The following is a 27599-nucleotide window of genomic DNA, read 5'->3' on the forward strand; positions in this document are numbered from 1 at the left end:
CGTGGGCAGGAAGTCAGCAGGGATCATAGGATCCCAGCAAGATAAACATCCAAATGTCTCTTGAACGTGTTCAAAGTAGGTGCTTGAACTACCTCTGGTGGTAGTCTCTTCCAAACCTTGGAGGCTTGGAAAGTAAAGAAGTTCTTTCTTATGTCCAGCCTGAAACAGTTACAGAAGAGTTTGTGACCGTTTGACCTTGTCATCCCTTGGGGTGCTCTGGTGAACAGATGTTCCCCCAGATCCTGGTGAACACCCCTGATAAATTTATAGGTGGCTTTGCAGATCATCCCTGACCCTGTGCTTTTCCAGGCTGAAGAGTCCCATAGCGCTCAGTCTCTCATCATAAGGTCTGTTTCCTGACCTCTGATCATGCGCATGGCTCTCCTCTGCACTCTCTCAAGCTTCTCCATATCCTTTTTGAATTGTGGACCCCAAAACTGGACACAGTACTCCAGCTGTGGCCTCACCAAGGCCAAGTACAGTGGGAGAATGATGTCCTGGGATTTGCTTGAGAAGCATCTATGGATGCGAGCCAGCGTTTTGCTCGCTTTACTAGCTGCAGCATCACATTGAAGGCTCATGTTCATCTTGTGGTCAGTCATGACCCCCAAGTCCCATTTGTCTGTAGTGCTAACCAGCGTAGCACTGCCAAGCCTATAAGCATGCTGCAGGTTTTTTCTCCCAAGGTGGAGAACCTTGCATTTTTCGGTGTTAAACACCATCAGGTTCTCGTCCGCCCATTTCCTGAGCCTGTCAAGGTCTGCCTGGATCACCCTCCTGTCCTCAGGTGTGGATGCTTTACCCCAGAGTTTGGTGTCATCGAACTTAGCCAGTCCGCTTCTGACACCAATGTCTACATCATTAATGAAGATGCTTAATAGTACATGCCCTAGGACTGAGCCTTGAGAGACCACACTAGTCACAGCACACCACGACAATTGACTTCTGTCCACTACCACCCTCTGGATCCTACCGCAGAGCCAATTCCCCAGCCAGCAGATTGTGGTGAGACTGAGGCCACAGTTTGCCAGTTTTGCCAAGAGGTGATCATGGGATACCAGATGGAAGGCTTTTTTGAAGTCAGGATATATGACATCAATCTCTTCCCCGTTGTCCAGGTGATAGGTCACTTGGTCGTAAAAGGAAATGAGATTGGTCAAGCAAGACCTACCTGCAACACACCTGTGCTGGCTATCCCTCAGGATGTCACCATCAGCCAGCGTGTTAAGAATGGCCTCTTTGACAATCTTTTCCAAGACCTTCCCCAGGATAGAGGTCAGGCTGATGGGCCTGTGGTTTGCCGGATCCACTTTCCTCCCTTTCTTGAAGACAGGCACCACATTGGCCTTCTTCCAGTCATCGGGCACTTCACCAGAGTGCCAGGAGTTCTCGAAGATCCATGCCAGGGGCTGAGCTATGATGCTCGCCAGCCCCTTGAGTACGCTCGGGTGTAAACCATCAGGACAGGCTGACTTGAAGGTATCCAGCCTCTCAAGGTGTTCCTTCACGAGGTCAGCATTGATGAAGGGTAAGGAATCTCCCCCACCCATGCCTCCCTGTCCTGTAGTGGGCAGGGGTATCCCATGGGACTGGTGGAAAACTGATGCAAAGTACCTATCTAGCAAGTTTGCTTTTTCCTGGGCATCAGCTGTCCCGTCTGATTTAGCAGGGGACCAATGTTGCCCTTGCTTTTCCTCCAGCTCCCCACATATCTAAAAAAGGACTTTTTATTGTCCTTGATATGTATAGCTAACTGGAGTTCTGTCACAGCCTTGGCTGTCCTGGTTCACTCTCTGCAGGTCCGGAGTAGTGCAGAGTATTCCTTCTTGGTGGTGAGTGCAGTCCTCCATCTTTTGTAGGTCTTTCTTTTAAGATGCAGGAGGTCCGCTAGTTCCCTAGAGAGCCAAGGAGGCTGTTGTGCCCTTTTGCTGCCTTTCCTCCGAGACGGGATAGACTTTGCTTGTGCATCCAGGATTGCTCCCTTGAGGAGCAACCACTTGTCCTGGACTCCCCTCCCCTTTGGGTTGTGGCCCTTGAGGGCCTCAATGACAAGCCTCCTTAGCTTGTCAAAGTCAGCTTTCCTGAAGTCAAGGACTTCTGTATTACTGACTGACTTGCCAACTTAACGGTGGATAGTGAAGGTGATCAGCTCATGGTCACTGTCACTCAGCTTCCCTTCAATCATTAGGTCACTGATTAGGTCATTCCCAGTTGCCAGTACCAGGTTGAGCAGCGCTTTACCTCTTGTCGGCTCGTAGACTTCCTGCATCAAATAGAGCTCGTTCATGCATGAGAGAAAGCTTTGCGACCGCTCAGATTTGGCCAAGCGCTCTTCCCATGAGATGTCTGGGTAGTTGAAGTCTCCCGTGACAACCATGCACTAGGAGCATGCAGCCTCAGCCAATTCCCTGGCAAACTCCTGGTCAAGGTCTTGATCCTGGTTAGGGGGTCTGTAGTAGACTCCCACCATAGTGTCCCCTGCACTGTGTTCCCCATGGATTTTAACCCAGAGGGTCTCAAGTCGTTCACCTTGGGTGCCAATGTTGCCTTGCAGGGATGCGTAGCTTTCCTTGACATAGAGTGGATAAAAGGGGCCAGGGTGTAACTCTCTCTCTCTCCTATACAGGGTATAGCAGTCTATATCCGTGGCCCAGTCATGGATGGAGTTCCACCAGGTCTCCATTATCCCTATGACATCATGATTATTTGTGTTTAGCAGGAGGACAAGTTCCTCCTGTTTATTCTCCAAGCTCATGGCATTTATGTATAGGCACACAAGTGTCCCCTTGGGGGCCCTTGCCCTGCCTACAGTTCATTCCAGGGCTGCGGCAGGGGGTGGGTTCCATTAAGTGCCTTGGCCTGCTAGCTTTGCAAGGGTTGCTCAGTGGGCCAACAGTGGCAGTAGTCCCCCCATCCCCCGGCAGGCTTAGGTTAAAGCTCGATGGAGCAGGTCAGCCAGTCTGGCTGAGAAGAGCCTCCTCCACAGCAGAGAGAAGTGGAGGTTGTCCCTTCCCAGTAGCTCACTGCCTGTACGAAGTGGCTAGCATTCACTTTGGATTCGGCTGATTCCAGGGACAGCAATTCAATTAAGTGATTTGAATCACCGTCGCAATTCAATTCAGCCAAATCTGATTTGGAGATTCAGCTGCTGCCAAATCTCTGAATCAGCCAGGACCATCCCCTACCCACTGTCCCAGCCCAGCAATGGCTGCCGCACCCACCCCAGCTCTCAGCTCTTTGGAAAAAAAAAGCCCTGACTCAGTGGGTGCTACTGGGCAGGGGGCAATCCCTGCTGCCCCCCACTGACCCATGCTGCATGGGGGGGGATCTGCATGAGCCCCTCCAACCCTCCCACTTATTCCCCCAGCCCCTCCCCATAGCTGCCCCACCCGCTGCAGCTCTGGCCCTTTAAAGAAAAAAAAAACCTGACCTCCCCCCCCCGACTCTCCGCTCCTCCCCGCGGGGAGCAATCCCCGCTGCCCCGTGCCACATGGGGGGCTCTGCACAAGCTCCCAAAGCCCCAAGGCCACTGCAGAAGTGGTGAGTCCTGGGGCTTTTCTCTTTTTTTTTTCCTTAAAGGGCCAGAGCTGGCCTGGGCAGACCACCTGTGCGGGGGCTGAGGGAGTGGGGGGGGGGGGTCGGGGGGCTCGTGGCAGAGCCCCCATGCAGCATGGAGCAGTTGGGGGCAGTGGGGATTGCCCCCCCTGGGCAGCACCTGGTGAGCACTGGGGCTTTTTTTTTTTAAGCACTGGGAAGTGGGGCAGGTGGGGGCAGCCATGGGGGGGGTTGGGGGAGTGGGTGGGGGTCGAGGGAGCTGGGGGAGCAGGCAGGGAATGGGGGCTGGCAGGGATCTCCCCATGGCCCCCTCCCCCATCCCCTCCCCTCCCCCACCCTTAGTACTTACCAGCTCTGAGTCCAGCTTTTCCGAAGATTCAGAGAGCTTTGAATCGATTCGGACCTTTAAATTGGTCCCTTGATTCGATTCAGATTTGGAGATTCTGCCACCGGATCAGGTGGAATCTCCTTTGAATCGAATCACCAGCTGAAGCTTCGCACAGCCCTACTTTGCATAAAACACCCTCAGATAAAGTTTGACATCCCCTTCATCAGCAGCTCTGTAAAGCAAAGTCAAGGTAAAAACGTGGGCATGCAAGGAGCATTTTCAGATCAGTAACTTGTATAACACCAGAAGTTTGTGTAAATGCATTTTAAAATTTTAGATTCAGAAATTGCTGTTTCTTCACACTACAGAATCATCTGCTTAGCCTTGATAGTAGCATTTCCCCCACAGTTGTCTTAAATAAATATTTCTGTTCGGAAAAATCATCTTATAATTCATGTCAGATCCTTCTAAAGCCACATCAGACATAATGACTTTAATGTTCAACAAAGGTTCAAGCTTCATGCCTTGCCTTCCTATTTCTGTAAAGACATTCTTGAAAAACTGGCATACTGTATATTCATGTTGTCCTTTTTCAAATAATTACAGCAAAGTAACTTATATTAACATGCCAATGCTTTCATAGGAAAAACATTTGAATGGAGCAGGAGGGCACAATAAGGTCACAGGCAATATGCATCCATGGTAAGCTTTAAGAAATGAGTCAGACTTATGGATGAAATTATAGTTTGCCTTGTCATGAGAACACACATCTTCAAAAGGTTTCTGCTTTGGAAAAATAAAATAAAAACCATAAGGAACCACTTAAGGAGGTTGCATAAATAATTTGCCATTTGTGAGCAATATATGCAAAATGATAGGACTGTAAGGACTGTGTTCAATGGAAAAGCTTCTAGCCATTTAAACTGCCATCCTAGTGTTTATTACCTGAATCACCTCCGGGAGTCTGATAAACACCTGTGATCTGCTGGTAATTCAGGAAAGGAAGCAGAACTCTGGATGACCTGCTTTTTTCTTTCAAGTAGTCATGGTGTAATAAACAGTGTACACTGATTTTGAACATGCAAAGAATATATTTAGGCAAGTTAAGGTTACTGCTCTCAGCTTAATGCCCAAACAAAGCTAATAGCAGGAAGTACACGGTTTAGCACCTCAATATGGTGTACTTAGAAATGGAAGGAAAGACAATAGGAACAACTGGTATTTGGAAGGCAATTCAGTCATTTTGTTTAAAAATGAGAGTAAATGATACATGTTTGAAACTTGGAGAGGGGGAGGGGGAAGCAAAAAAGTAGCTATCTTATATTAAACTAAAAATGTTTTAAGTTACTACATGACCAGTGGAGTAATACTTTCTTGGAAAGCAATATTTAAATGTATCCATCATCATTTAGGTCTTAGTCACACAGTTAAATATTATTGATCATTTGCAATTGTGTGCATCCATGTGTACATATATTAAACAAAAAAATAATGGCAGCATTTAAAGTGTTTGGAATAAAGTGCAAAAATGGTACTGGAGTTTCTAATTACTGTTTTTTTTTTTTTTTAATTAAGAAAACCACCAGCAAATTATAGACATCCCGTTTATAGCATTGCAATCTTACAGGCTTGCTCTCATGAATATGGTAATTTTTTATTTTATGCCCTCTTGAGATGTCTTGTTAAAAACATTTTATTGGTGATCCTAAAATTCAGTAAATTTGAAGCCCTTGGCACCCTGAAGATAGTTAAAGTTCTTCAAAAATGTCAGCAATAAATATTTGGAAAATATAAAGAATATGCACATTTTTCCCAAGTGGGCGATATTTTTTTTGCAGTTCTTATAGTCAAGTGATGACACTGCAGTTCAGAATGTAAGTGCATATTGATATTTTCTTCCAGAAACTGCATGTGTTGCTTAGAGAGTGCTGCTCCCACGGAGTTATTTTTATGCAGACACCTGGAAGTGGTTACATACTTGCTCTGGCTTGCAAGCTTGTTTTGGACAGTCAGGTGTATGTATGAGCAAGTGGTCTTTATTTGGAGCAATTAAAATTCTAACATTCTCCTCTCTTGACATGCAATTACTAGGGCTCTGCTGTTCCCACTAATTGCTCTTGCTGGGGACATTGGTGAGAAGCCAATGATTTTGATGGGTAGCGGATTATCATTTTTACTCTGCTACCTGAGAAAAAAATCATTTGCAAAATCCCATGTGTAATTAGCAAGACTCATGATTAATTGTCCTGCAAAATTAGCTTCACTGTTGCTTTTATTTTACTGCTTCAAATATTAATTAATGTTAACTCCTTTCCTTCAGTTCCAGCTTTTGAATATTCAACATGGCTTTGAAAAATTAGTCAGGGCTTCTACTTGCATTAGCATGCTGAAGCTTTGATTTCCAAATAAGTATTCTGATTTAAAAGATCACACTTGGGTCATAAATAATTTTTATAGGAGGACAAACAAAGCATCAAAGCATCATGGGAAGGCATTCATGCACTAACTGAAAGTAAATTGTTTCAGTAATGATTCATTCCCCCAGTGCTTTTGGGGAAACATCAGCAAATATGCAAACCACTGCATTGTGTGGGGCAAAACAATTCTTTAATGACAGGCAATCAATGTAGATATTTCCTAATCAGTAACAATATGAAAGAGAGGAGATAATGCTGTAGTAATATATTTTTAGTACAAAATAATCCTCCAAACTTTAAGCAGTTGCAATATCTATTCCCTATATTTCTATGAAACTCAGATTGTTAAATTTGATGGTGCAAGGTAGAGAATGCCAAGTGTCTCTACTTCAGTGCCATCTGCTTAGTGCTCTCTAAACTCTTATGTTTAAGCTTATGCTTATCATAGGGTCACCAAACCCCAAGAGGTGTCTAACAGGCTACAACTGGAGAAATGGAAGAGGTTCTGGCAGACGGATTACACATGAATGGTTCATTAAAATAACAATACAATCCAAAACTCTGATGAAAAACTAATTTTCCCATTTCAGTTTAAAAGAGGTGATTGTTTAATTGTACCACACCAACTGGTATCACTCCTCTTAATAGGAACCACAAACTCTTCTTTCCAAAGTCCTTCTTTCCTACTGCCTAGGTGCAGCTGTATTCCATACGAAGGGCCATGCCTGATTCCACACGCACCCACACTTCAGCAGTAGTCAGTCCTATGTTTCCTTTTACATCAGGCCCTTATTTGTTTCCTTTTTTGTTCTCTTGCTTCTTCACTTAAAAAGCTTTTCTATAGGTTGTAAAAGAAAAGCCTACCTTTAAGCCTGAGTGTCTCTCTAACCTATGACAATGACATTGCATGATACCAAATCTTATTCCAGGTTCTTTTCTTTTTTATTATTATTATTTTTACTCACCTTTAAGACTCAAGTTACTGATATACAATTACACAGTTCAGTTCTAGTAATATGTAATTTTTTAAGGGTAGCTTTATAATATGGATGGTTGGAGCTGGTGTCAGTTTGAGATTATACTGATTTCTCCATGTCATGACTTCATTTGTGCCTCTGACAAATAATCCAAGTTTGAGCACTGGTAGTAGCAGCAGGGGTTATGGTAACAGCAACAGCATTTTGAGCAACACATGTGGCCTTATTATCAATTGTCAGGGTAAGTACAATATGTTTGGAAAGTTCCGTCCCTTTCTATCCTTTTTCCTGTGGATGCTGTTGCTATGCAGCATGAAACCAAGCACATTTTAGGATTCAAACTCAAGTCTGACCCCCTATTAATACAGAATTACATTTTACATATCCAACCTATATGTTCTGTACATCATTATTTCATGTGCCATTTTCCTTTATATGATATAACAAAGGGAATGGCCTTTTCCATATTTGAAATTTTTTTCCCTCAAACCAATCTATAGACACAGATGAATATTGGTTTTTTTGGGCAAACTTCTGAAGTCATGGCTATGGCTCATTAGAATGTGTTTGTTGGTTTATTAAATATGCGTTGTTTTATTTTTTCTGGGATAAGCTTTGTTCATTAAGCCACATATTTGGTTTACTTACATTTATTCTAGATTTGAAGTAAGTGTTTTCAGCACTGCCATAGAAAATCCATAAAGAAATAACTAAAGGTAACTAAAAAACTGGACTGATACCCAGTAAACTTGAATTGTGCTGATCACAAACTTTAATAATTGGCCTTTTTTCCAAAATGTTTCCAATTATGAGATGCAAAATTACATCCTAAAACTGTGTTCTAAGAAATGTCAGCCTCCAAACTGTTGCCACATTTCAGCTTGAACAGTTATATTCAGCCTACCAACTTTTCACACCTGCAGTTTCTGACAAAGCATTCTTCATTTCCTATTAGCTGTTGTGTAGCTCTGCTAGTGCAGAATTTCTATTGTATCCTATCACATAGGTGGCTGCGATATAGACAGCAAACAAACAAACTTGAGCAACAAAGTCTGATCTAGAGCCAAGCTTTCCCTGAAATTTGTGTTTCTGGGATTCTTTTGAAGAAATAAAAGGTCCTTTTATTTCATCCAGCAGATATATCAGTTTTGTTTGAGTCATAGTCAGTGATGCACAATCAGTATTTTAACCAGGAGATGTACAAGACTTCTTTCACCTATGATATAAACTGTGCCAGGAATATGAATACTTGTGGGCAAGAGGCATGAGAAAGGAACAATCCTTTCTTTTTCCTAATTAAGGAGAAACACACACACACATCATAGCTGTGACAAGAGAGGGAACAAGACCACTGGGCAAAGAGACATATTAATAGTGCTTGCTGGAAATGTTTTCATTTTGGTTCTGAAATGCACACTAAGGGTTTTTCTACATAGAGTAATTTACTGGAGTATCTATACCAATATAATTATACCACTGTCAATATGCCAGTATAACTTCCCCTGTAAAAGTCTCTTTCCTTCTGGATAAAGAATACCTTTTCAATTTAGATAATACTGCTTCTCAAACAACTTAAGGATATTAACGGTTTAGGTAGATATGTATTGTACCACAAAGTTAAATGTGAGTATATAGATTTCGAATGAAGCATCGGTGATATCTGGGTTACAGCTTGCTCACTCAGCATTTTTATAAATACCAAATATTTGGTGAAACGTGCTCTTTTCCATAAAACAAAATATTTGCTTATCAGAAGAGTCTTTTTAAGCCTAGGATGCTCTTCATCCAAAATCGACCAACCCATTTTCAGGTGCTAGAAATGTTGACATGGGATCTCTGTGAATGCTCTCCATCCTGACATTTGTTAGAATGGAAGGACTGGCCCTTACGTAACTATTTTTTTGCATGATTTTTGGCTGGAGCTAAGCTCTTGTAGTTCAAGAAGATAGATCAATACTTAGCAGTTCTGATATCTTTCTAGGATAGATACCATTAAGAAGGAAAGGATTGATGGCTAATTGTTGAGGTGAAATAGCCTCATTATTCCTAACTAAAATTAGGTGAACACCTCTGGACCTGAGCCTTCTCTTGTTGAAGTCCCTTGAATAACTTTTATAGACTTTAATGGCCTCTTTTAGTGGGCATAAAAGAAAGCAAAATAAGAAAACAGATGGAGGATAAGACCTTCCTTATCCACATCTGTCACACACTTTTCTCAGCTGAACACTCATCAGACTGCTGTGTTTGGGTCTCATCAAAGGAGCCCATGTGCCTTCTGCCTCTCTTGGTGTGAGTAGGCTTCTGTGGTATCCCTTCACAGTGGCATTTCACAGCTGAGCCCTGTGCTAGGTGATTTTTCTTTTTTTCTGTTGCTTCCTATGGGATTATTGCAATATGGGGGAAAAGATACTAGTTCCACATTCCAAATAGTGTTTGCAGTCTGAGCTAGATAGTTTCCAAGGAAAAGTAATAAACTGTGACTGGGGTGTGCTGGGACTTAAACCTTGAGGTTCCTGGCTAGAGGGTCTTGCCCCTCCATTCAGGGTCAGACTGATTGTCATATTTGGGGTCTGGAAAGAATTTTACTCCTTGGTCTTATTAGTATGGACTGTGGGGATTTTTGCCTACCTCGGGGCGGGGGGGCATAGCCCTCTTCCTTAGCTCTTTTGAACATATTTTAACAACCTTGGAGCAGCAGGACACTGGCGACCGTGGTTCCCTTGCTTTATGTGTGGCAGATTAGGATGTTATGTCTTGTGGATTTTGTCAGGGTTAATTGTCTAGTTTTGCTAATGGGTTAGACAGTGGATTTGTACAAGATGGTTTGGATAGGGATGCTCCTGCCTCAGGCAGGGGGTTGGACTGAATGACCTCTCAAGGTCCTTTCCAGCTGTACTTCTCTATTATTTTATGAACTGTTTGTAGACAGACTCCCCTAATCATTACAATATCTCTATCATTTTTTTTAAAGACTCAATTTTCAGGAGCCCAAAGTATACTTGATGAACACTCCCAGTTCCATTGTGGAGCAGGGGCTAGGAGTTAAGAACCCAGAGCATTTCCATGTATAGATGCTGCTTGCATACAATGAGTGTATCACTTCTTAAAAAACTATTGTTTACTCTCTTCCAGACCCACTCAAAGTAGATGCCCAGGGCTGGCACACCAGTTGCCCATTGTTTGTTATGTTACTGCAAATCTCTTATCCAGTTGACCATTTATTCTGAGAGGTTTCTGGCACACTTGGAAGATTCTGAGTACTCATGGTATAGAATAAAAGATAAATGAAAAAAATGCAACCTCCACCTATTTTTGAGAATAGAAAGGCATCCTAAGATAAATGGCTTCAACAAAGGGAGAAAGAGACAAGTTACGATATTTCCATCCCTGGGGGCTGGAAATATGGCCTTTCCTTCTGACCAACTCTCCCCGTCTCTCTTTTGGGTTGGTTAGCACTCTAGGAGTGCTAGAAAGGGACCTAAGAGCTACTATACCCTGATTAAGAAACATAAAGTAGTGATGAGGGAAGGTTTCTTATTTGCTCCTCAACCTTGCAAGGGCTGAGTACAGTTAATTCTTTTAGCCAGTCTAAAATGCCTTAAAGGTTAATTATAGCACTATCTGTGGCCTAGCTTGTATTTAGTGGATGATGAATAAATTAGTTCACATTTAAATTGATTCTATGAAAAATATTGACACCATATTTACCAGCATGTTAAAGTAGTGTAGGCCAGTCATTAGCATGGAGAGAGTGAGAAGGAAATAACTTTTAAGGTGACACTGGCTGGATGCAGGAAGTGTAATGGTACTTCATAAATAATATATCTCTTCAATTATGTTAATTTTTCAGTGTAGGCTCAGAGTTAAGTGTAATAGTTGATCACTGGGTACATCTATACTAGTATATTATTTGTCTGCTTAGTCACTTCTAGAAATATGTTCTTCATGTTTGTGGCTGCCAAAGTAAACAGAAATCAATGAAAGCAGCAAAAGTGCTGAAGCCATTTCAATAAGTGAAGTGCTCATTAATTTAAATTTCACACTTGACATTGTTAAGGACTAATTCTAGAAGATAACATCTTACACTGACTTCTAAAATGTACCAGTATGGTTTCTGCTACTTTATTTTTAAAGTGACGTTGTTCTTAATAAGGGAGAACTCATACTATAGCAGTTTGGACATATGTTAATAATATGGCAAACGCTTTCTCAGAAGACTCTAGTCCTTTCATATGGATGGCATAAGCCAAAAGAGATACTTCACAAACAAAGAATATTGAGATATTGTACTCAGACTGAAAGAACTTTGGTCAAGCATTTTCAGAAAGATCAAACACTTCTTCCTGCTGTTTTCAAACATCTACAAATATGTGTGAAGCCTGTTCATAATTTAAAATGGGAGATGTATGGAGAGCTGGAGGTGGTTATACAGGAAATTAGAAAAGCCTTGTGTCATCAGAGTCAAATAAATGTGCCATCATATAAGGAAATAACTGAAGGGGTGTGTCAGTTCTGCTGATGTCAAGCAGGTGTCCATAAATAGAATAAATATTTGTAATTAATTGTTAATGTTTCTAAGACAGTATTTTAAATATGGTAACTTGTCTCTTTCTCATTTTGTTGAAGCCATTTATCTTAGGATGCCTTTCTATTCTCAGAAATAGTTGGAGGTTACATTTTTTTATTTGTCTTTTATTCTGTACCATGAGTACTCAGAATCTTCCAAGGTGTGTACTAAATTATGCTGAAATTAATCTGGGTGAGGTCAATGTTGGTAGATGATCCACTAGGAAACTAGGATGTGATTGTGACAAGCAAATGCAGCCTTACTCATACAGGGAAGGCTGTTAGGGTTATAGGATGTTATTAAGGAAGGAATATCGGTCATTTGGTTCACAGATACGACACCGTTTATGTTTCACACAGTGATATCTAGCAAATCCTTAGCAGGCAGAATCCTCATTGTAACTGTACCATTGTAAGTGATACTTCATTTACCTTTATTTTCCTGTATCCATGTCAAAGTCATTTCATATTACTTGGAATTCTGAAGTCTTCAGATCTGTTAACACTAAGGAAATGATAACAGCATTTCAGCTCACTTAGTGAAATCAAGTGTGCTGGTCACTGGGTGTATCTACAAGTCCTATTAAGGTGATGCAATAAAACTCTGGAGCAGTTTGCGTTGGAGTTAACTGCTCCTTAGAGTAGCATTTACATGTGCGCCTGGGACTGCAGCAGTTAGAGCTTGGGCAGAGCAGCCCAGGGCTTGCAGGGGTGATGGGGGTTGGGGGGTCTGTCCCAGGCTCTGGGTCACAGTTGGGTGGCAGAGGGTGTGGCAAGAGCCAGGGGTTTGGTCCCTGGTAAGCTGGGCTGTCAGAGTGCAATTTTCACTTGGCAGTCAACATCCACATGAGTGTTTGATTGCAGTTAATTACTCTGCCATAAGATAGTTCTATCAGGGACAGTGCTATCTATGGCAAAGTTAATTAATTTACTGTGCCCTAATACCAGTGCATATGTGAATGGTGATGTTTTACTGAGGAGCTGATTAGTCAGCTCCGCAATAAAGCACATGTGTAAGTCATAGCAATTTAACTTGATCAGAACACTGAACCACCAGTAAACAGCCAGTTTATAGTAGGCGTAATACTTTTAAACTTGCAAATAGCCTCCGTATACAGGACAGATCCTATATGGAAATCATTATCTGAGGTTCAAGATACTATTGTAGTCTAAAACATTTTCAGAGCACAATAATTTTTCACAATTGCAATCTCTTGCTTACCAGAGCGAGAGATTACTAATAATGTTGAGAGCCAGGCATATTGTTGGCCAGATTCTCTTTCAACTTTTAGATGCGCAAGTGGACTTAGGTGTCTAAATATGATTCTATTCCTCCCTGCTTGAATCCTTGAAAAACCGTTACATTAAAAAAGTAAGTGAGTCCTTCTCCACACTGAATTTTTGTGACTCATTCTTAAGAGTAAGATGGTGGTATGCTATAAAAGTAGATGCAGTAATAGATTTTCAGGAACTTGGACGGAATGGAATAGAGTCATGCTTAGGTGACAAAGTACATGTAGACACCTAACAAGTGGAATAGGATCTGGACTGTAGCGTGTGTTTGAGCATTCTATTAGTGTGCTTTTATTATAATAGCTCCATTGTTCCAATTTTCAGTGACCCCTGCCCAGAAGCTGAGACTCATATCAAATTATGCAGTATTTTGTAATGTAGTCAACAGGCCTGTGCGAAGTGGCTAGTATTTGCTTTGGATTTGGACGATTCAGGGGACAGTGATTCAATTCGGTGATTCAAATCACTGTCCTGAATTGATCCGGCCGAATCTGATTTGGAGATTCGGGTACTGTCAAATCTCTGAATCACCCAGGCCAGGCCCATCCCCTGCCTGTTCTCCCAGCCCCAGCAATGGCTGCCTTGCCCACCCCAGCTCCTGGCACTGGGCACTGCTGGGCAGGGGGGGTGGTCCCTGCTGCCCCCCACTGCCCCATTGTGCATGGGGGGCTCTGCATGAGCCCCCCAACCCCCTCCCCCAATCCCTCAGCCCCCCCATGGCTTCCCCGCCCACCCCAGCTCCAGCCCTTTAAGAATAAAAAAACCCCAGGGGAGTGAAGGGGGGCAGAGGGCTTGTGGCAGAGCCCCCCCATGCAGCGTGGGGCAGTGGGGGGGGCAGTGGGAGGCAGCAGGGATCGCCCCTCCACCCAGCAGCACCTGGTGAGTGGGGCTTTTTTTTTTTAAAGCACTGGGAGCTGGGACGAGTGGGGCAGCCATGGTGGGAGGCTGGTGTAGCATGAATTGAACTAATGTAGCTGATGTTAACATAGAGTGTAATAGTAGTGAAATATAACCATGTTAGTCTTGTTCTGTAAGCAACTTGAAAACTCCGTTTTGTATCCTTCTTGTCCCAGGGGCACAGGAACAGACAAAGGGGAAGTCTTGTTCAGAGGCAAACCCCAGACCAAAATAAAAGAAGAAAAAAACCATACCTGTTACAGGGGTCCGGAGGAGCGAGGAAGCGTGCGGTGGAAAACCGTCCAGGCAGTTTATCAGCCACGCCTATCTCCAGCTGGGGCTGGGTGATGTCATGAAGAGACGCCACCTGGTGAAGATAAAAATCAGCCCCGAGAGCGCAGGAAGAAGGACGTCGAGGGCTGGAGGAGTGGCGGGGAACCACGGGGTGGAGAGCATCCAGCTGCTGCAATCGGCAGTGGTGGTGGTGACAGCTGGAACAGCAAGAGATCCCCGAGCCGGGGAGGACCGGTGGGGATTGAAGGAGCCGGTAGGGAGGCCAGCAGTGGTGGCAGCAGCCAGAGCCACAAGAGATCCCCGAGTCGGGGAAGACCAGCAGGGACCGAAGGAGCCAGCAGGGAGGCTGGCAGAGGCAGCGGCAGCAGGATCTGTGAGGGATCCCCGTGCTGGAGAAGACCGGCGGGGATCAAAGGAACCGTCGGAGAGGCCGGCAGCGGCTACAGCGAAAACTTGCATGGGAACTCTCATCAAAGGCAATGGGTCCTGTGGCTCCAGGCTGGAGGCAGGTCTTGGAGGGGAGGAGAGAGACCCCGGGCGGGGTGAAGGCGTGGACCCCGACCCAGAGGACGCGCTAGCCTAGGGGCATTAGGGACTAGGGGAGTATGGGACTCTCCCCGTGGGTGCTCCTCTTCTTTTTGTTCTCCCTTTGTCACACTTCTCTGGTAGTCGTGTTGCTAGTTTCATTTTTTTTGGTTTCACATCGGGTCATTTCAGGGCAAGGGGTTTTATGATGGTGAAGGTTTCAGTTGTGTTTCTCTTTTTGGGTTGATCTATTTTTAGTTCCCTTTTGAGAGCAGGTTAGTGGAGCCCTCGGTACCAGGCTTAGGTAGCAGGGACTTCATGCAAGGATGGGAAAGGAACCACATGAGAATGCAGTGAGGGCCAACGGCATCAGCCATAGAAGGCTCAGGGCGTTGAAGGAGACAAGCCCAAAGGCCAAGTGTCACCAGACCCTCCAGGTCCGGCCAGAGGCTAGGTTGCTTGTCTGCAAGAGTAGACATGGGGACTGGGGAAGACATCAGCAGTGGATAGCCGCAAAAGATCTTGAGGCTCGTCTCAAAGGTTGGCATATGGCTGGGGTGTAAGGGAGGTTGGAGCCCCGTGAACATCCGCTGGGATGTGTGACAACTCTGGAGACATCCTCAAAGGGGACCCCCCTCCACTGAAGGACCATCCAAAGTTGTGGCAGGTGAGTTTGGGGGTCACACTGAAGGTAACTGAGGTACCCTCTGGGGTCTGCATGAGGTTCCCTGGTGAGCAAGGTCAGCTGCTCAGGCCAAGGCAGCACAGGAGTGAACCATCGAGAGGAGATGGGAACACTTCTACTTCACATAAATGAATGAACTCTGCATAGCCTTTATGTATGAGTGTGTGTAAAAGGATGAATGGTGAGAGAATGGCATAGAGATGGGAGAAGAAAATTTAACTGTTTATGTAAGCAACAAGGCACCAAATGTAAGTTATCAGTCAGTAAACTAATTAATAAATGGCTGAAGAATCCCTTTTAGGCCTTGGGCACAAAAAAGATAATGAGGAGAAGGAATGCACCCATCCTGCCAGACAGGTAGCAAGAACACTCCAAAGCTAAGATAAGCTGAAAACAAAAGAATAACAACCTCAAAAACAGAAGCTGGGTATAGAAAAACTCCAAAGCACTGAAACAAAGGATGCCAGTCCCTATAAAAGAACACTTTGAAAATGCCAAGTTGGGTGAGTCTTTTTCTCTACTGCTGTTTCATCGGAGCACAGATGCATCTGTTCACCCTGCTCCAGCTGTTATCTTCAAATCTGCTATCTTCAAATCATCAGCATCTACTCAATAAGCCCAAGTTGGCCACCCTGGACTGATACTGAGCAACTATTGCTGGTAACTCTATCTGGTGTGTGTGTGGATGAATGGTTGTTTTATGTATGCCTGTGTGTAATGATGTGTATGATGATTTCTGTGTGTTTGTATGAATGGTGTGTCCAAACCTCTATGTCTAACTCATGTAATCAATAAATGCGGCACCTTGCCTTATCTCCCCTTATAAAGTCTCACTTATAATTTAAGCAATTAGGTTAATTTGATAACAGTGGGACAGTGGGCAGGGGGGGAGGGGGCCTGGAGGAGCAGGTAGGGGATGGGGCCTGGCAGGGGTCCCCCCACGGTCCCCTTCCCCCTCCTTGAGTCCCACCTCCCACACCCCACTACTTACTGGCATGGAGTCTGGCTCCAGCACCCTGCTGCAGTAGGTGGGGACTGCCCAAATCACCGAAGCTCTCTGAATCTTTTCTGAAGATTCAGAGAGCTTCAAATCGATTTGGACCTTTTTATAACTGACCAACCTGATTGCCTTCTGTTATGAGATGACTGTCTCTCTGGATGTGGGGAGACCAGTGGATGTGGTATACCTTGATTAGCAAGGGTTCTGATACAGTCTCCCACAACGTTCTCACAGGCAAGCTAAGGACGTCTGGGCTGGATGAATGGACTGTAAGGTGGATAGAAAACTGGCTGGAGCATTGGGTTCAGAGGGTAGTAATCAATGACTTGACCTCTAGTTCATAGATTCATAGATGCTAGGGTTGGAAGGGACCTTAACAGATCATTGAGTCTGACCCCCTGCCTAGGCAGGAAAGAGTGCTGGGGTCAGATGACCCCAGCCAGATGCCTGTCTAGCCTTCTCTTAAAGACCCCCAACGTAGGGGAGAGCACCACCTCCCTTGGAAGCCCATTCCAAATTTTGGCCACCCTTACCATGAATAATTTGTTCCTGATATCTAGCCTAAATCTGCTCTTTGTCAGTCTGTGACCATTGTTCCTTGTTACCCCAAGAGGCACCCTGGTGAACAGAGCATCTCTGATCCCTTGCTGCGCCCCGCTAATGAATTTGTAGGTGGCCACAAGATCACCTCTCAGCCTTCTATTGTGAAAGCTAAAGAGGTCCAGGTCCCTCAGTCTCTCCTCTTAGGGTTTGTCCTGTAAGCCCCTAACCATATGAGTGGCCCTCCTCTGGATCCTCTCAAGTCTATCAACATCCTTCTTGAAGTACGGTGCCCAAAACTGGATGCACTACTCCAACTGTGGTCTGACCACTGCTGCAGAGGGGAAGTATCACCTTCTTGGTTCTATTTGTCATGCATCTGCTGATGCATGATAAAGTGCGGTTAGCTTTGCTGATGACTTCGTCACACTGACAACTCACATTCATTTTGGAGTCCACTATGACACTGAGATCCCTTTCTGCTTCTGTGCTGCTGAGAGGGTCACTTCCCAGCCAGTAGGTGTGCTGGATATTTTTCTGCCCTAGGTGCAGCACTCTGCACTTGTCCTTGTTGTACTGAATCCTATTGTGTACTACCCACTTTTCTGACCTGTCCAGGTCTGCCTGCAATCATTCCCTACCCTCCGGAGTGTGCACTTCACCCCACAATTTAGTATCATCCACAAACTTGGACAGAGTACACTTCACGCCCACATCTAAGTCACTGATGAAGATTTTGAAGAGTACAGGTCCAAGGACTGAGCCCTGTGGGCCCCCACTACCCACATCCTTCCAGGTCGATACTGACCCATCCACTACTACTCTCTAGGTGTGACCGTGAAACCAATTTGCCACCCACTGGACCGTGTAAATATCTATGTCACAGCCTCTTAATTTATTTATGAGAATGGGATGAGATACTGTATCAAAGGCCTTGCTAATCCAAGAAAATGACATCCACCTCTACTCCTGCGTCTAAGTATTTTGTGACCCTGTCATAAAATGAAACCAGATTGGTCAGGCATGATCTACCTGCTATGAATCCATGTTGGTTTCCCTGCTGCATTATTTTTCCCGCTGGACTCCCACAAATATGATACTTCATAATCTTTTCAAAGACCTTTCCAAGGATGAAGGTGAGACTGACTGGCCTATAATTACTTGGATCCTCCTTCCTCCCCTTCCTGAAAATAGGGAACACATTGGCCCTTTTCCAGTCCTCCAGGACCTGACCCAAGCACCACGAGCACTCAAACAGCCGTGCCAGTGGTTCTGCTATGACATTGGCCAATTCCTTCAGTACACTCAGATGCAGCTCATCTGGGCCTGCTGACTTGAACACTTCCAGTCCATCCAAGTGACCCTGCACCAAGTCATCATTGACAGTTGGTGGGCTGTTGTCCCCCTGATGTCCATCTAAGAACCCATTAGGACACTTATCTTGACCCCTGTTCAGGAACACCGAGGCAAAAAACTCATTGAATAGCTTAGCCTGGTCCCCCCTGTCTGTCAATAATTGCTCCTTCTTGTTCAGTAGCGATCCTATGCTTCCCTGCACCTTCCTTTTACTCCCTACATACCTAAAAAAGACTTTTTGTTGTCTTTAATTTGTGTTGCCAGTCTGAGCTCTGTAGTTGCTTTGGCCTTTCTAACTGCCTCCCTGCAAGTGTGGGCCAAGTACGTATACTCCTCCTTGGTAGCTTCCCCCTGCTTCCACTGCCTATATGCCTTCTTTTTTGGCCTTAGGTTCCCCTGGATTTCCCTGTTTAGCCAAGAAAGTTTTTTGGCTCCTTTCCCCCTTTTCCCTTGTACTGGGATAGTCTCACTCTACGCCCGAAGGATCGCTTCCTTTAGGAACGATCTCCCTTCCTGGACTCCCATCTCACCAATACTCTTTTTCTGCAGTGCATCATTGACTAGACTCCTAAGCACACTGAAGTTAGCCTTCCTAAAGTCAAGCACTTCCACCCTACTAGTTATCTTATCCACCCTACGCCATATGGTGAATTTGATTGATTGGCGATTACTCTCCCCAAGATGACCACGAATCTGCAGCTCCCCTACCAGGTCCTCCCCCATAGCCAACGTCAAGTCCAGTAAGTCATTCCCCCTAGTGGGACCATATACCTCCTGCATTAGGTGAAGGTCCTGCACGCAGGTTAAGAATCTACGTTAACGGTTGGATTTGACTGACTGCTTCTCCCAGCAGATGTCAGGGTAGTTTAGGTCCCCCATGACAACCATGTCCCTAGACTGTACAGCCTTTGAGAGCTGCCTCAAGAACTCTAAGTCTAGCTTTTCCTCTTGGTGTGGTGGTCTGTAACAGACCCCCATCACCAAGTCCCTTTCCCCTCAACCTCCATGTATCCTAACCCAGCCTGTATTAAGTGGAGTGCCCCAGGGGTTGGTCCTGGGGCTGGTTTTGTTTACTATCTTCATCAACGACCCTGAAGATATCATAGAGTTCACCCTCAGCAAGTTTGCAGATGATACGAACCTGGGGGGGAGTAGTAGGTATGCTGGAAGGTAGGTCTAGGATTCAGAGTGATCTAGACAAATTGGAGGATTGGGCCAAATGAAATCTCATGAGGTTCAACAAGGACAAGTGCAAAGTCCTGCGCTTAGGATGGAAGAATCCCATGCACAGCTACAGGATGGGGGCTGACTGGTTAGGCAGCAGATCTGCATAAAAGGACCTTGGGGTTACAGTGGACAATAAACTGAATATGAGCCAACAGTGTGCACTTGCTGCCAAAAAGACTAAGAACATACTGGGCTGCATTGGTAGGAGTGTTGCCAGTAGGTCAAGGGAAGTAATGATTCCCATCTATTCAGCACTGGTGAGGCCACATCTAGAGTACTAAGTTCAGTTTTGGTCCCCCCACTACAGAAAGAATGTGGACAAATTGGAGGGAGTCTAGCAGAGGGCAACAAAAATGGTTCAGGGACTGGGGCATGTGACTGATGGGAGAGGCTGAGGGAACTGGGCTTATTTAGTTTAGAGAAAAGAAGACTGAGAGGGGATTTAATAGCAGCCTTCAACCCACACAAAGGAGTGTTTGAAAGAGGATGGAGCTAGACTGTTCTCAGTGGTGGCAGATGACAGAACAAGGACCAACAGTCTCAAGTTGGAGCAAGAGAAGTTTAGGTTAGATATTAGGAAAATTTTTCTCACTAGGAGGGTAGTAAAACACTGGAACAGGTTACCCATACATTATAACTTTAGATGCCCCAAAGCAGGTTATGTCTTACTGTCCCATATACTGAGATTACAGAAGAAATCTAAAGATTTAAGAACTTCTGATTTCTCTAGGAGATACCCCACTGGTATCCATAGACACCAACTTCTATTTTTGCCAGAGGGGAGGCTCCGATGATGGACATGTGGAAAGTTTTATGCATTTCAGGTGACAGTCCTCTTCCCAAGGAGGGCCAGGGCTCTCAGACCCTCACTTACTAGCTACCTGTCCTGGTAGCAATCTATAGTCATGCATTCAATATGGGTACTTGCATGCATTTGTGTTCAGGGTGGGGAAAAAAGTCAGGCTTGGGGTCTAAAACTGAATATGAATTGCAATTTTATGGAAGGAATTTAGGAGAGCACATTTGAAAATGTATCTTTTAGTTTAAACACAAACTACTGATACTTGGTCAGAAAGGTAGAGACAGCTTTTTCAGGAATATATACTATCTGATAAAAGGTTTACAATGAATTAATGTTCTACCTTCAACAGAGATTTAATCCACTACTGATGTGTCTCTGTATTTCCTGGTTTGTATCTCAGTGCTCTTTGTTGTGAGATTCTGAAGTGAGAAAGACAGGTCCCTATAAGGGCTTCATGGGAAAGGAGGAAGCATTTATAAAATTTATGAAACAAACTTACAGTAGCTTGAGAAGTACAAGACAGAACTGTATAACGTGAAATAGATACTTATTCCCCGCAAACAAAAGCATTCTAAAGTCTGACTTCAAGAGTTTCTCATTCTCTAAAATCCTAGTCAAAATTAGTGTAGACCACTAAGAGAAGACAACTCATGGCATGCCCCCTTCCCAACCGCTTCTTCCAATAACTATGTTCAGTGTAATAGAGTGAGCTTTCTGGATGAAATCTTGTATAAGAAAGTAGAATCTGAGTCATTCAGAAGCAACCCCATTATCCTAACATTTTGTGATAGAATGAAACAAGGCCACATTATAAAATGCCTAACATTTTTAAGGGGTAACAGTTCTATTAAAAAAATTAGAGCAATGTTAAAGGATTCCTGCATTTTGCTAAAAGCTTCTGACAGTTTTAGTGCCAATTTTAAGATCAAACAGTTAGAATCATAGAATCATGGAAAAATTAGGGTTAGAAGGGACCTCAGGAGGTCATCTAGTCCAACCCCCTGCTCAAAGCAGGACCATCCCCAAATAGATCATCCCAGCCAAGGCATCTCCCCAGGTCTTAAAAATCTCCAAGGATGGAGTGTCCACAACCTCTCTGGATGACCTAATTCCAGTGTTTTACTTCCCTCTTAGTCAGAAAGTTTTTCCTAATATCTAACCTAAACTTCCCCTGCTGCAACTTGAGACCATTGTTTTTTGTTCTGTCATCTGCCACCACTGAGAACAGCCTAGCACCATCCTCTTTTGAACCCCCTTAAGGTAGTTGGAGACTGCTATTAAAACAGCCCTCAGTCTTCTCTTCTGCAGACTAAATAAGCTCACTTCTCTGAGCCTCTCTTCGTAAGTCATGTTCCCCAGCTCCCTAATCATTTTTGTTGCTCTCGGCTAAACTCTCTCCAATTTATCCACATCCTGTCTGTAGCGGAGGGTCCAAACCTGGACACAGTACTCCAGATATGGAGTACTGAATAGAGGAGAAGAATCACTTCCCTCAGTCTGCTGGCAATGCTCCTGTTAATGCAGCCCAGTATGCCATTAGCCTTCTTCACTACAAGGGAACACTGTTGGCTTATATGAAGCTTACTGTTCACTGTAACCCCTAGGTCCTTTTCTGCAGAGCTGCTGCTTAGCCAGTCAGCCCCCAAGCCTGTACCCGATGCATGGGATTGTTCCATCCTAAATGCTGGACTTTGCACTTGTCCTTATTGAACCTCATGACATTTCTTTTGGTCTACTCCTCCAATTTGTCACAGTCTCTCTGAATCCTAGCCCTACCTTTTGGTGTATCTACTTCTCCTCCTTGGCTTGGTATCATTTGCAAACTTGCCAAGGATGCAATCCATCCTATCTTCCTGGTAACTGCTGAAAATATTGAACAAAACTGGCCCCAGGACCAACCCCTGGGGTGTTCCACTTGATACTGGCTGCCAACTAGACATCGAGCCATTGACTACTACCCTCTGATAACTCTTCTTGTGAGAGAGTTCCTCTCACAGGGGAGATCTTCCAGGTTGACACCTAGATGACCTTTCTCTTGGAGGGGGCATGTTTCCCTGGAAGAAATTGAGTGAATAACTGCATGCTTGTAGATTCTATTGAGAAAGCATCAGTTCTTGGTAGGGATGCCAGTGGACTCTTGATAATGCCAAGGGATTCTTTATAATATATGGGATGCAAAAACCACTTCCAAAGAATGCAGTCTGAGAAAACTGGGCAGCTTGTCTTGTCAGAAACCCAAAGTCTATTTAGGCTTTGGACTGTTTAAAAGGGGAGTTAGTTTCTGTTTTAAAAATCTTCTAAATTTATGGACCACTTAAGTCACCAATTACAAAATCAAATTTGGAATATTGCACACAGCTCTCACCTTAACAATATTCCTTAGACATTTCACTAAGTGAAATGTGATGTTTCAATTGTAAATATGTAGTTGGGACAGCATATTTACTATTGTCAGATTAAATAGAGGTGACTCCTCATAGGACTTGAAGGAAACATAAAATGAGTTTTGTTTTGTATTTATATGGCTGTACTTTCCAGCAAAGTTTGCATTCAGTTGCATTAGGAAAAATATTTTGATTAATGATAACAAAAGAAAACATGTAAAGTGAAGAGAGAACTAGATAAGGAAAAACCAATTAGTATTTCTGTTGTATCATGGTTGTAATCAGTTTAGCTGTTTAGCTTTCAGTGTACTCCTGGAAAGTTTCTGGTTTCAGATTTAAACTTCCCTTAGATATCTTTCCTATTTTGAAATTTTTTTACGTCTGCAGGGAGTGATGCAACCTTTTTGACATTAGAGTCTGTTTCCTGAGCCTGGTCCTGGTTAATATCCGAGCTCCGGCTTATTAGGTATCTAGCAGTCAGGTCAGGAGGCAAGTGTGCCTTTGAAGTGGAATATTGTGTGTATACTCCCCATTGGCTGCCTTACTATTCTATCTGGAGGAGTCAAACTCCTAACACCTTTGGGACAGGATTTTAAAATATAGGTACTTTAAGCTGAAGTTCTGTTAGATGCTCAAAATTAAAAAAAAAAAACCAAACCAGTGACAGTGATTTCAGTAGCTAATATTGCTTTAGGCTTTGACATGTGATGACATTTTTAAAATCTTGGCATTGGACTTATTGTATTTCAACTGAATTATTGTTACTGTTGCCTCAAAGCTTCTGAAGAAGAGATCAGTTTGTAATTTGAATATTATATTGATAATTAATGAACAAGGACTGGCAGGAATTAGATGTCTTTTTTATAGTTGCTTCTTCCCCTGCTCTCTATCCTATAACTGGAGACTGAGGATTTATGTGGATGGTGTGTTCTTTTTCATTTTGCTAATGGTCACCAAATGAATTCCTAATGAAGTTCGAAATGTTTGCTTTAGCCTATGAATTCCTGAATTTTTTTTCTTTTACCCACAAAAAACATCCCATTAATTGTTTAATTCCCCTCCCTGATCCCCTCATTACTTTCAAGAGAATATACTACTTTACTAATATATTTAGTTCCCAGTTCTGCAGTACTTGTAGACAATAGAAATATTACCTGAGTAAAAACGCTGTGGTCTGTCATAACAGGAAACGGCTAAGAATAATTATGAAGGCAGAATAGGTAGAGACATTTAGATGGTTCATAATCTCAGAATCATAGGACTGATCCAATATTTGTTGTGTACCTATAGCTAGCTGCTTCTGAAACTATCATATACATAGGGTCGCACCCCATTTCATAGATTCTAGTTATTCATTTGGATAGGAGCTCAAAAAAATTCCAAAAAATCTTGCAGCTCAGATAATGTGCATATTAAAAGGCAACATGCTACAGCTATTCCAATTTACAAGACAGAGGTAAATCTTTCTACCTCTGTATAAACTTGATATACTATATTTTACTTGTTTTCCCCATGATTTTTGCATGAAGATAAACTTACAGATGGAAATTCTTTTAGGTCATAAATACCACTAATGCTGCCACACCAGAGAAGTTCAAATAAAGCCATTTAATGTTAACAACTGCTGAAGTGCATTCCTTCCCTAACTAGTTGGCTCTAATGAAACTGTCCGCTATCTGTTTGTTTGGGCAGATGGTGTTTGACCCTTGCTTGTAGATATAAACTAACTAGAACTCCTATCACTTAGTCAGAATTCACTAAATGATGAATTTGTCTGCATCATTTGACCTAAAAAATGGAGGCTTAACCTTATATAACAGCTCCTGAAGTTTCATGCATCTGCTTTATTTCTTACCCCTTCCTATGCCATATAGACAAGGTCCTCAAGAGTCTGTGGTTACAGGCCTGTTGTTCTTAACTGTTTGCTTTCTTTTCTCTTGTGTAATTCTGAATGATGGGTCAGGGCGCTATTCATCCTGCTTCATTTGGGTTGGTGCTGCTTGTTTCTAAAGTCCGAGACATTTTAATCTCATTTTCCATTATTTAGATGCACTGGACACAGTTAATATGTGTACTGTATTTTTACCACACTGAAGTATTTAGTGCTTCATTACAGTTTTGTAGTATTCCCCATCTCAAGAATGAAAAATGCTACAGGAAATGAAAGGTGGTAAATTGATATTAATCAATAGTATTCAGCGCATGAAGCAGTAAGAATAATTCTGAGACTATATTCATACTCAGGTGCCTTAGATTCCCTAGATCCCTAATCTTGAATAAACAATAGGTGCATAAAATTCCATCCGAAGGCATGGATCTGAGGGCCAAATGCGGTATGTGTGTGTCCTGTTAAGAATCCCTGCATGTAAAATGTTCTGTTAATGACTATTGTGTCTGAGTCGGCTCTGTATTACAGAGTTGCTGGAAGGAGACACATGTGAGAGAGAAAGTTTCATCCTAAGGATGAGAAAATATGGAAACTGCCACTACATTCAGTCTGTGTGGTTTCTACAGATCACCAAAGATAGTGCCAGTTGTAGCAGTGTCTTCTGTCTGCGCATTCAAATATATTCTCCCATCAAGCTGGGGATTAAGCTGTACATTTAACTAGAACAGGCGCTAAGAACTCAGCAAGCTTAATTGGTCTTTCATACATGGAATATTACTGACCTAGATTTTCTCTGTTTGATGAACTCAATCACTGGATTAAATACAAAATAGGAGAGGAGGACTGTGGGTTTCTCCTTACAGCTCACTTGTGCAGTGTCATTTCTTTCTCAGAAAAAAGCCTTCTATGTTCAGTTATGTTTTTTCTTTCTATGTTCGGTTAAGATACTGGAATGTGATCATCTATTCGAGTTTTTCATCTTTCAGTGGGCCCTATCTCATTTTTTCTCTCTCTCCCCTGCCTGCTTTGGGCCTTTCTGAACTTTGTACAACCTTTTGAAAAAAGCTTACTATAGATTAAGAATAAGGCGATAAGATCAAAAGTTGAAAAAAATTAATGGAACTCTGAGTGGAAAAAAACCATGGGTGGATGCTAAATTTGATTTCTTTACTGACATTCTCCTACTATTCCTCTCATATGGGTAAAATGCTAATGTCGCTTGTATCCCAGGCTTTTTGCTCCAACTTACATACACTTCAAACAGAATTTTGACCAGACACTGCAGTTCAGTAATGGTAGATCTTTCCCACTGGATTTCAAAGTAACAAACAGTAGATGTCCAGGCATATACAAGTAAACAAGTCCTACAAGCTCTATAGGTTCAGAGCCAGATGCTCAGTAAAGTGATAGCTCTTTGAACTGTACTGTACCACAAAGAGGCCATACAGCCAAGGGTGGTACCAGGGGCAGTGCAGCAGCAAGTCTTCACTCCCCTTTGGCTGTTCCCTGCATGCGCAGTGAGCTCACTTCAGTGCAGGTCCTGCTCGGAGCTGTGATTGTGCTGTGAGTACACTGCTGCTCTTCACTCTTCCCCTCTCACCTCCCTGTTTCCTTCCTTCTCCCCACTGAATTCAGCAGCAGGGGAAAGGAGGGGAGGAGCAGCCAGCAGCAACATACAGCCCCTGCTTTCAGGTTCTGAAGCTGCTTTAAAGCAGGGAGTCTGGGCCAACTCCACACTGCTGAGCTCAGAGCTTATATGAGGAGCTCCAGCAGGAGCTGCTGATCTCTCTGGCATCCAGGATCACATGCCTACAGTGAGAAGCTGGAGCCACATCCCTTTCACCTGTGTGGCATCCCCCCCAGAGGGGCTGCAGCCACATTTACATCACCACAAATCCTGGCACCACCTGTGCATACATCTGTTTTTTTACCAGTTTCCTCAATATTTACCCATATAGAATCAGGGTATGTCTCCACGTCACCGTACAGCAATGTTGCTATGGTGCTGTGCTTTAGTTTAGTTTAGTACTTCCAGAAGGAAATACTAAAGCATAGCGCAGTACAGGTGGTTACTGCACTGTGTGCACAGCACGTGGTTAAATTTTGCTGCTATGTTACCATAGTGGCGAGCTATAATCAGGGAATGCACCACTATGGGAATGCATCACTACGGTGATGTAGTTGGAGATCATGTGTAGACACACATGATTGCTATGTCACCATAGTGTGTTGTACGATGACATAGTGCGTCACTATGTTGCTGTAGGGTGACATGTAGTTGTGCCCTCAGTATATCAATTCTAACTCCTGCCATAAAAGCATGGTTAGGGAAAGACCTTGGGTAGCTGAATGCAATTTAGAGTAGCTTAAAAACTGTTCCAAGGTACAATGGGGTCTTCTTGGATGTGTAGCCAGCCTCAGGGATATGTATGTACACTCCACAGATTGCCTTTGGTCTCCCTTCGCCCCAGGAAAGTTCATAGGACTGAAGGGGCCTTTTGGATCATTGACTTTGTGATGGGCTAGCTGGCAGTGACCTAGCCCAGGGGTTTTGAAAGGGTAAGAGATGATTGGAGGACTTGGGATTCCCTTTCCTCACCAATCGGACCCCAGAGACTCACCCTCCATGTTCCCCGATTGGCCCCTTGGGTCACCTGGAGGGGGATAAAAGGGGGAGCACAGCCGACCCAGGGGAGACCAGCGAAGGACCACAAGGAAGGAGCTTCAAATAGCTGGCAAGAACTGGGCCAGTGGGGCGGGAGCAGTTGCCCCAGAAGAGCCTGAAGGAGTGGGACCTGCAGGCAGCACTTAGATCCTCAGCAGCGCGGCGTGTGGCCAGCAGGGAGAAATTCTTCTTGCAGTGGA

The 27599-nt window shown here is 43.8% G+C and overlaps 1 long non-coding RNA gene across 1 annotated transcript in view; it reads left to right on the top strand.

Annotated features, from left to right (window-relative positions):
- The window catches only part of LOC132250389 (uncharacterized), a 38701-nt gene extending 22356 nt beyond the window's left edge, over positions 1 to 16345 (top strand). The window contains exon 3 of the long non-coding RNA XR_009462086.1: positions 14210 to 16345. This is a non-coding gene — a long non-coding RNA (uncharacterized LOC132250389). The remainder of the gene's footprint in view (positions 1 to 14209) is intronic.
- Positions 16346 to 27599: the final 11254 nt, after the last annotated feature.

Source organism: Alligator mississippiensis, chromosome 4, assembly GCF_030867095.1.
Source record: "Alligator mississippiensis isolate rAllMis1 chromosome 4, rAllMis1, whole genome shotgun sequence".
Classification (NCBI taxonomy): domain Eukaryota; kingdom Metazoa; phylum Chordata; order Crocodylia; family Alligatoridae; genus Alligator; species Alligator mississippiensis.